The 10,776-nt window shown below is 31.9% G+C and overlaps 1 pseudogene; it reads right to left on the reverse strand.

Annotated features, from left to right (window-relative positions):
* Positions 1-10,115: 10,115 nt before the first annotated feature.
* LOC145325286 (U2 spliceosomal RNA) lies at positions 10,116-10,227 on the reverse strand (annotated as a pseudogene).
* Between the last annotated feature and the right edge of the window lie 549 nt (positions 10,228-10,776).

Genomic DNA, 10,776 nt, shown 5'->3' on the forward strand with positions numbered 1-10,776 from the left:
TTTTCAAATGATTAAAAAATAACGAAATAATTAAAAGTGACTTTTTAGCAGAAATCATTAAACAAACTCCATCAATATGTTCTCTTTTTTGAGAAGCTCAACATAGAAGAGACAGAAACAATGGATTCTGCTAGCCTGCTTGCATCAAAAACAATACAGTAAGTAAAGCCTGAACCACATTTAGCACCTATAGCAACACATCGTTCTTAGCCAACCTATAAAAACAACCAAAGCCACCAAATTTCAATTCAGCCACCCATCAGCTAACCAATAAGCCCCAGCCACCACACCAGAAGCCAAAATTAACAACAGCCACCATCAGCTACAGTCTCACAGTCTACAGTAGCAAAACCTACAGAAACATCAGCCAATTCCAATCAGTATTGGCAGCCCCTCAACTGGCTGCAAGTAAGAAGCAACACATTTTACTGCCCTTAACCAGTTTTAAAAAGAACAGTTTAACTAAATACAAACAAATATCTTGATATTTCAATCAGACACTGTTGACTTTTCTTCGTTCAACTATGATTTAATAAAACTACACAGGTGTTTATTTTTTCCTCACTTCTCTTTTCACTTCAAACAAAAATTAGCGTAGGGGTACTAAAGGGAAAGTGGGAAGTTGAATCATTTTCCTTTTAAATATAAATCAATTAGCAATAATTGGTATAACCACACTAGTATAAATAAAATTAAACGATTTGGCCGTGCAAATAATTGGCTTTAAATCTACAAATGTTTCTATATACACGTCAACTTGATAATTGCTCTTTGTTGCATTTTAAAATGAAGAATAATATTTGACCATGCGAATAAACAGATACAAAAAATAAATAAATCAAATCAATATATACATAGAGAAACTCTATAGTGATTAAAGGGAATGTGAATTTTGATCGGAGCATCCAGAAAGGTAACAACTTTCTCTAAAACAGCCATGATAACCCATGTAATAATGATTGTAATTGATCCTACCCTTGGTTATTTTCTAGGAAAGCGAAGCTTCTATATACAGGGTGGGCCACATAAATCCGGACTTTTTTCAAACGGCCATAGCACCAAAACTACTTGACCAATCAGGACGTTTGACCACACTATAAAAAGCTTAGGTAATTACCTTTAGGCCCATAAAAATTTTTGGAGGATGGAGGATGTGTACTCCGTGCTGGTAGTGCTTATGTTCAACATGGCAGATTCGAAATGAGCGCTAGTTTACCCTAGATTATCAATATAGGCCACTAAATCTGATCTCAGCCCATCTGTAGCTGAGATAGACTTATAAAACTTGCTGGAGATACTGTTAGATACTTAATGAAGGCACTAGAAAAAACTAAAGCTCTCTATCACATCTGGTTTGTCCGTAGTACTCCGGCAAAGTGAAACGTGGCAGATTTTAAGGTGACAAAAATGTCAATAATATTGAAAATTTCTTGGTTCTCGACTACATGGGCCCATTTGGAACCTTAAAAATCGTATTAGACTATGTGTTGCGATAATAACCATAGCTTAATCTTCATGCCATTTCCAAAAAGGTATAAAACGTTGTTCTAGCTTAACTGTGGCCAAAATAAGAGCCGCCGTGTCGAATGGTAGCTTGAAAGATGGGTATATTTGGATCCTGCGGTTACTCACGTCCCTAAGGAGATGTGGTCTCCCAGCAGCCCTGATCTTCATACAATTGACTTATTGGACTGGAGCGCCATTAAAGCACGAACTAATAGACGCGCCTATACCATAAAGACCTCCCTCATTGCCACTATCAAGGAGAACTTCGCCATCTTGGACAGGGACATGGTGACCAGGATCGGGGGCCAGTTTAGGGGGCGGGTAAAGGCGGTGATTGAGGCTAGCGGCGATTTTATTGAATAATCTAATAGTCATATACCTAGTTTACTTCCCAGTTTTTAAAATTCAATAAAATCTTTAAAATTGACGATTTTATGTTCATTTGTTTAAAAATAAGAAAAAGTCCGGATTTATCTGGCCCACCCTGTACTTTGGGTATAAACGTTTGATAGTCTTTTGGACTCTACCAAGACAAGAACTTGAGCGGTATCCAGCTGAACAGGATACCACAAATGCATCTTACCTGATAGCTATCTATTTGCCACGCTTTTATGTTCTGGGGTATAATGCATATCAAACAAGTTCTCGCTTTTAAATAGAAGCTCGAGAAGTTAACCCTTACAGATCGGGGGGGGGGGGGGGTCATATTGACCCACCCCTCTAGTTTTTTTAATGTCATTTTTTTTAGGTAAGAGTTGTGACTTCATGACTTTTTAAGTTTAGTAATTATACGTTTAGTAATTATACTGCAAGAGTTGATTTTATTAGGATATCTGGTCTGTGTCGGTCGTGGTGTCCGGTCAAAGTCGGTTAGGTAGCACCAAAATTAGAAAAAAATCTGAATAAATCTTAATTCTATGACATTTGTGTATAAGGTAGAAATCTAAATTTTTTTTGGTGAATACTTGGATATCAATGACCTTCTGAGAAAAGTGGTGTTATGACCGTTTGACCGCTCACTGACCGACTTTATGACCGATTTTTGTCCGGCTTTTATTACAGACATATATCATGAATATCATGGCTTTTATTACAGCTAGAACCCTATACAATTTTTTTGTAAATCCTTGAGCAACAATAAAAAGAAAAAATATTAATTGGCGCCGCCAACCGCCGTTTTACCACCGTAACCGCCGACAATGGCGGTTTCCGTTATTTGCCGTTATTCGGCGATGATCAGAAAAAGTAATTTTTTTGTTATGAAAAATAAAAGTTCGTCCTAAAATTTGGTCATCCTAGCTGCAAAATTGGCCGCTCTACAGCTGTTTTAAACTTTAGCGGCTGGCCGCTAAAAAGCGGTTAAGGAGCGGTCTGGCCGCTATGACTAGAAAAAGTAATTTTTTCTAAAAATACACATGAACCACCAGAAAAAGATTTTACGTCTTTATCTGTAACAGGAGCCGAGATAGAGGGGGGGGGTCAATATGACCCCCCCCCCCCAATCTATTAAGGTGGGAATAGGGGCCCGATCTGTAAGGGTTAACATTGTCATAAGAAAGTTAAAGCTATCAGAGTCAAACAGAGGCATAATTACTAATTCTTGAAAGCAATTGAATTTCTTTCTTTCATAAAGTAAAAGAATAACTCGTTTTAATTCTTTATTTTCCTTTAGAAAATATATTCCAGAATACATCTTTATTAACATATTTTTTTATGTTTAATTTATATTGTTGTATATGTGTGAGAAAAAAATAATACTCACCAATTATAATGTAGCGTTGCTATTTATTTGATACTATGATGTTTTTCTTAATACGATGCAAACAAATGTCATCTTACCGCAGGAATAGAATATTCAATATATTTAACTATTTAGCATTTTGTTCACTTTTTGATTTAATTTGAATTAATCATATGTGTGAATTATATATTAACTAGCTGCTCCGCCCCTAGCCTCTAGGGGCTTTGCCCTAAGAGGTTTGATCAACCTAATTTTTCATATTTTAGATTTAAAAAGAAAAAGTAAAAAAAAAATTTTTGGGGGGGGTTATTTTTTATTTTTGGGGGGGTTGGGGGTGTCCCACCCCCCAAGAAAATAGCTTAAAACCATCACAGGACCAGTAGGTATATTCCCTGAAGAGTAGAGCCCAATCGGTTCAGTGGTTACTGAGATCTTAAGCTTCAGACGGAGAGACAGACGGACAGACAGACAGACAGACATCGTTCTACTTTGTATTATAGATAATGTTTATTTTTCAGTTTAACATTTGTATAGTAATCTGAGATAATAAATGCTATGCAAAATTTCAATCAAATTGTTTGTCAATACTAAGCTTTAATTTATTGGATGTTAGCTTTTTCTATAAAAGGTCCGTGGTCAGATGCGTGAATCTGACATTTTTAACAACGAATATTGAGCTATGCAATGCTATTTTCTAAAATTAATGAAAATAAATGTGAGATAAAGTTGGCAAGAATATTAATTCAGAATAAATAGTAGGCACATATCACAGATAGAGATGGGAACAGGTTTTCCTGTATGGCTTTGAAACTGACTAACACCGTTGAATTAGAACCGTTTTTCAGCTAAACGGAAAAATCATATATCGTATCGTATCATATCCAGTTTTCTACGAATATATAAATGTTCATTCATAATATTAGAGCCAGTTTTGATAGCCCGTGACTTCGGCATCTGAGGGGTAGCAAAACCTTTTAATCTTATGATTGTACATTTAATGAATTTAACATCCACAGAAAACTGTTTATAATACAATATGATAAACACTATTCCAGTATAGCTTCAAAACTGATTAATATCTGCAGGATTAGAATGGGTTCTCAGCCATACTGAAAACTCATGTATAACAAAAAAATTTAATAGCAGTTTTAATCTTATCATTTTTTAAAAATTTTATATCCGCGAAAAGCTGTGCATATTACGGTACGATAAAACACTATTCTAATAAAATTAGAAATCTACCAAAAATCAGAATGTCATGTCTGTTAGTAACGAAAGATTAGACTGTAACGTTTGATTTAATTGCTCCTCTTGTCAGTGAAGCTTTTTTTAAATTGCCCCAATAAATCTATGGGGGGAATTCCTTTTATCTTTAAAAAATAAGTCTTTCTTTCTGTACTGTCATATTCTGTACAATGCAAATCTTAAATATACATTATACATATGTTGCATGTTTATGTACATTAGTTTCTAGATTTCAATATGCAATTGGCAAGATTAAACAAATATCACTTCATGTAGCTAAGGTTAAAGTATGATGAATGATTTTATCATTTTATTATCATTTTAAACAAGAACAATTTTATCCATAAGTAGCACAGCAACAAGAAAGATAAAACAAACCAGTAAACTGTGATTTTGAGAAGAAAAAAAATTACGCCAAGATTTTCAATAATTAGGGTCAATTCGTCCTTTTAAGTGGAACAGATTTACAAGGAAATTTAGCTTAGACTTCTAGATATTAGTAACATTAAATTTAACATACTTTATACAATGTTCGTTTGTTTATCTGATTAGCTGTACCTTGGTTTTATAGAAGTTGTCATTCTTGTTTTAGCATTATGATGATATGGAATTTAAAACTAATATACCAATGTAGTTAGATAAATGTTTCTGCTATTCAAAACTAACTATATTGTGAGTAGGTTATTACATTCATTCTAAATGTCTTCAAGAGCCTCGCTTTATGAATGTTGCTATCCTTGTTGAAATATTTAAAAGCAGTGGTGATGAATAATAGCCACAATGCACAATGCACACCAATCAAATTTACCAACCAAAATTTTGCGCTAAAATTCCAATGGACCCAATACACAGTAGTGATAGATTCATGTATCTAGGGAAAGGTAAGTAAGCTTTATATTGAATTTTGGCTAAGGTTTCAATGGACCAAATACACAGTAGTGATAAATTCAGGGAGCTAGGGACAGCTAGGTAAATAATATCTATATATATGATTTTACTCTTAATCCCAATTGACACAATACACAGTAGTAGTAAATTAATTCAGGGTGGAAGGGAAATATAAATAAGATTTGTATGTTAAATTTAATGCTAAAATTTCAATGGACCCAATACACAGTAGTGAAAAATTCATGTATCTATGGAAAGGTAAGTAAGCTTTATATGGAATTTTTGGCTAAATTTTCAATGGGCCCAATACACAGTAGTAATAAATTCAGGGTGCAAGGGAAATGTAGACAAGTTTAATAGATAAAATTTTCGCCAAGATTTCAATGGATGATATACACAGTAGTGATAAATTCAGGGGAAAATTGACAGGTATTTATGATCAAGTTAAAAAAAAAACAAATAGATTAATCTAAAGTCTTTTTAGCGATCATTAATAGAAACATTTAGCTCATGCTTTGTTTTCTGTTGCCGAACAATTTTTATTTCTTTCAAACAATATTTTTAAAGTCAATGCGATTGCCCAGACAACCAACTGACAAGTAAAAGATAGCTTGGATTTATTGAGTTTTTTCTTTTTCTTTACTATTATTTGTGCTCATTAAATATGTTACTAGTTGAAATAAATTGAGTTTAATACTCTCTGTATTCATTAAAAAAAACCATAAGTCTTTTTACGGCCAAGAAAGATGTAAGTATCAAATTATATTAGACAAAATTACCCCTTTCTGTAGATTAAGATAAATGGTTGACAAGTTAGGATACTTGTAATGTGAAACCATCCAAGCAAATTTCCAGAAAAGTGTCCAAACTTTTTGAGTCAACGAATAAGTTAAAGTAGTTACACAATTTTGGGTACCAGTGTGATTTACAGTTCCAGTTCGTTTATACCTGACATGAAGCCACACACAGATGCCAATGTACACCTAGGCTTTCATAGTAAATTGTTTTATGCTAAGTGGCTAGGCTTCCCTTTCATATCAAACATGAAAGTAGGAGGTTTGTGTGTGAGTGTGTGTGTGTATGTATGGATATGTGTGTGTGTGTGTGTGTATGTATGGATATGTGTGTGTGTGTGTGTGTATGTGTGGATATGTGTGTGTGTATGTGTGGATATGTGTGTGTGTGTGTGGGTGAGGTAGTTGGTATTTAGTAACAATAAAGATATTAGAAGAAAGAAACAAAGTTTAAGTTTGTACATAGTCTTTAGCTGTATAATAAAACTATTAGAAAATTCGAGATTTAAACCAAAGTTTTACTTTTTTGTATTGTAGGCCACTACAAATTGTATAGGCTTTATTTTAAGATATGTTTTAAATTTTGTAATGATAATGCAATTCAATATTTTTATATTAATCTTTTATGAAAAATGTATGATTTAAAATGTATTAATTCAATATTCATATTTTTATTGTGCTTTTTATTCTAAAGTTGCTACTTTCTCTATACATTGTATCTTTATATAAATTTACTGCAGTGTTGTGTAGACAAGGTATAAACATTTAAGACAGTAAAGTCAAATAAACTAAATATCTTGAGGTGGAAAACAGGGACCTGAAGGGATAAGACAATGGTAGATATATTCATTTACATCCCCTATGATGATACACAAAATTACCCTTTCTGTAGCATACAATTAGTAGTTAAAATGATTGACACTCAACTTAATGAACCAACCAATCAAAACTTATTAAATTCCTCCAAAGTTGTAAAGCAAATGAATAATAAAATGATCTTATAAACTCTGGGAACTAGTGTAATAAAGAGCCCAATATCTCCTCCCTCCCTGGGTGGAAAAGGATTTGTTTACAACATTGTACAATGGAAGGGTTAGAAAACTTTAGATTTAAATTCAAACTGACATAAAGTAATAGATTTATTATTACTTGGATCATATGCCAGATTATTGGTTCCAGAATAAACGCAGGAGTCCCAAACATCGGAGTAGATAAACGCAGAAGTGTTTATAAATTTAATTAAGTATTTCTATACAGTTTAGGTTAGGTTAAGATATAAATTTACAAATAAATTCCCCGCAGGGGATATGCATTTAAAATCATATAAAATAGTTTAAAATAGGTTAGGTTAAGTTTCCACTCCGACGTTTGGGACTCCTACGTTTGTCCCAGGACCAGATTATTATGTACTCTAAGAAAGTTAATCTTGTACATGGCTAAAATAATCATCCACTTATCCATCACTTTACCCTTTCCCCTCTCTCCTACTGGATGAACAAACTTACCAATAAGTGATGTCCATGTTTCGTACCCTAAATTGACAACAATCCAAGTATATTTCTCTTCCATTCATAAATATATATGAAATTTGATGAATTTCTAAACAATAGAAGGTTAAGTGATTATCATAATGTAACTTTATTACTTTTTTTAGTTGACAAACCTACAGTTCTATCGACAAATAACTATTTTATCGACTATATGGCAATGAAATATAATTGTAATTTTTGTTTAAAGTATATAACCTATATAAAGTACATAATATAAATAATGCAGTAAATATGCAATAATCAAATTGATTCAAATTAGATTACTTTCTCTATCTTGCTTAAGAATCATATATTTTTGGTATTAAAAAAAAATACAGGGAAAAAATAGGGATTTAAAGAGATAAGACATTGGCCAGTAAGTTAATGATTACACACAAAATGACCTCTTATATGTATATTTCAAAATTAGTGGTTGAAACATTTTACAAGTCGACGATAGACAAGAGCATCATATAAAATTAATTGTGATATGGCAATATAATATTTTGAAAAGTTCTTGTATTTACATTATTATATTATACTATAAAAGTATAGATTATGACTTCAATACTGTGTGCTTAAGCAGGTTTTTTTTATTTTTAATGGTTTAGTTTTTCTACTTCACCAAGAATCATATTACTGTTAAGATCTAAGTATTTAAAGTCTGTCTGTTCATATTCTACTCAGTTCCATGACTAATAAGTATAAAAATGAATTAGAGATTACTTTGATATATTTATTTACAAAATATAATAAAAAAATATAAATTTTACAAGTTCTATTTTTCTGTCCTTTAAAGAAATGTACAATGAGATTGAACCTAAATACTCAAATAAAAGAACTATATAACTATTTTCAGACTTCCAAATATTCTTTAACCTCCATTAATATTTTAATTTTCAAACTAGTGAGTTTTAAAAGAAGTAAATTGAGCAATTTTATAATAATTATGTAACCAAAACTAAGATCTTAAATACAATAAGCCACTGATGACCCCCAACTGTTATATATACATGTAGCAAAAGTTTTCACTGTAAACTTTTAAATCATCTGTGCGTGAGAGAAGGAGTAGGAACAAAGGTAGAAAAGGTAAGAATACAAAAGTCCAAGCTATAATACTTATGTAAAATATCAGGATGTCTGTCTGTATTTCTAGAGCAAAGGATCTCTAAATGATTTACCATTATGGCTCTCCTTGACATTAAATTTTTTTGGGGTAGGTTAACTATCCAATTCCGAACAAAATCGCCACTAAAAAAATATTTATTTTTTTTTCTATTTAAAACTAAAATTAAAATTGGGGGGTCGACAGACACCCTCAACCTTTTGCTCCCAGAAGTATCCTAAAGCAATTCTCAGTTGTCAAGAGCCAATTCATTCTCCTTGCAAAACAATATCTTTTGAGATTTTAAATTGGAACTTTTGTAAATATAAAAAATGTTCCCTATCCATATAAAGACTCCTTACTATACAAGATTCTATTGAAATATTTTAACAACACATAACTTGGTATTTTTAAACAGATAAAATGATATGTAAGTTGGTTTTAATGAAGATACTTTTTTCACATTTTGTGATAGATTTTTTAGCCTATTTTGTCAACTTGCTTTAGGATTTATTAATATAGACAATATTACCCTAACTAAAAGTTTTCATTGCTGACATATTACAGTTCTATTAAGATTTAATTATTCACACTACTTGTTGTATGAAAATAATAATTTGAGTATAGTAAAACTTCTTGTAAATATTCTTCAAGCTTCACAATATCTGTATCCTCTGAGGTTAAATTTTATTTTATTTCTAACCTTTGTTTTGTATGCTGTCATCCAAGCTGGTAATTTTAGACTTTTTTCTCCCATGAAGTAATAAAAAAAAATCATAAAAAAGTGACTGGTTTCCCTTTCCCTTGGTTCCTGGATTTTTAGTAACTTTGGCAGAAGATTTGCTGGATTTATTGTAATCCTAATGTGCTCTGCTTCAATACTACAGCACGATTCTAAAGTCTTGTGTTATAGTTAGGTAACAGGTAGAAATTGTTGTAGTCCTAATATGCTCTGCCTCAATACTACAGCATGATTCTAAAGTCATATTATTAGATTGTATTACAGTAAGGGTTTTGTTCAAATTTTACTTTAGTTTGCTTCAATATTATGGGAATGGATTTAGAATACGTGGATATTGTAACAGGGGGATTTTCAGTCGTCAATTGAGATTACTAATAGAGTCCTTAAATAATTATTGGTCAATAAGTTCTTCTATAGTCCATGAAGGGGATGGGGTAAAGTCATAATTGGAAGGAGTATCATTATATTAGCCAGTTGAGTGAAACATTTTATCAGGATATTTATTCTAATGGGGTAGTTCTATATTATTGTTGTATAGTTTTGTCACAATAAGGATTTGTTATGTATTTGTTTATTAAAGTAATTTTGTTTTATGTCATCACTGGGTTACTTATAGATATTAAGCTGATAAGAACAGACACTACACTTTGATCTTAGCAAAAAGGCCGAATAATTGTCTTTGTAGGAATGTTTTTGCTGTAACAAAGCAGTGTGCCATATTCCTAGGAACCACTTTTCTAACAAGGATTTGTCACAATGCCAGTAACAAGAATAAATATCAGGGTAAAACAAAAGAAGATAGGGGTTAATCGCCAATAAAAAGAAAGAAGGATGGGTAACGGTATGAAATAAGATCAGGGGAAGTAAAATACAGGATAAGATAAATGATATCAATTTAAAATTGTAAAATGTAGTGTCTTTAAGTATAACAAAATAAGCAGTATATCTGAAATAGTAGCAGATAGAATCAAATAACGAACTGACCAATTTACGGATGCACAAAGTGAATTGAGGAGTTGTTTTTCTACTTACAAAGTAATCTATAGAGTCGCTACGCTGTAAAAAAGTGCGATTTGGCTTGGAAAACTTTAATAATCTTGTATCATTTAAATAAAACAGTTTTTAAAACAAATTGACAATAGTCTGGGTTACTTCTTTTAGATAATGGCCCTAAGAAAGTACAAAGGAACAAACTAAAAGAAGGTATGTTTTTGTTAAAAATATTA

This window comes from Acartia tonsa, chromosome 7 (assembly GCF_053477335.1).
Source record: "Acartia tonsa isolate MP-2025a chromosome 7, ASM5347733v1, whole genome shotgun sequence".
NCBI classification, from domain to species: Eukaryota; Metazoa; Arthropoda; class Copepoda; order Calanoida; family Acartiidae; genus Acartia; species Acartia tonsa.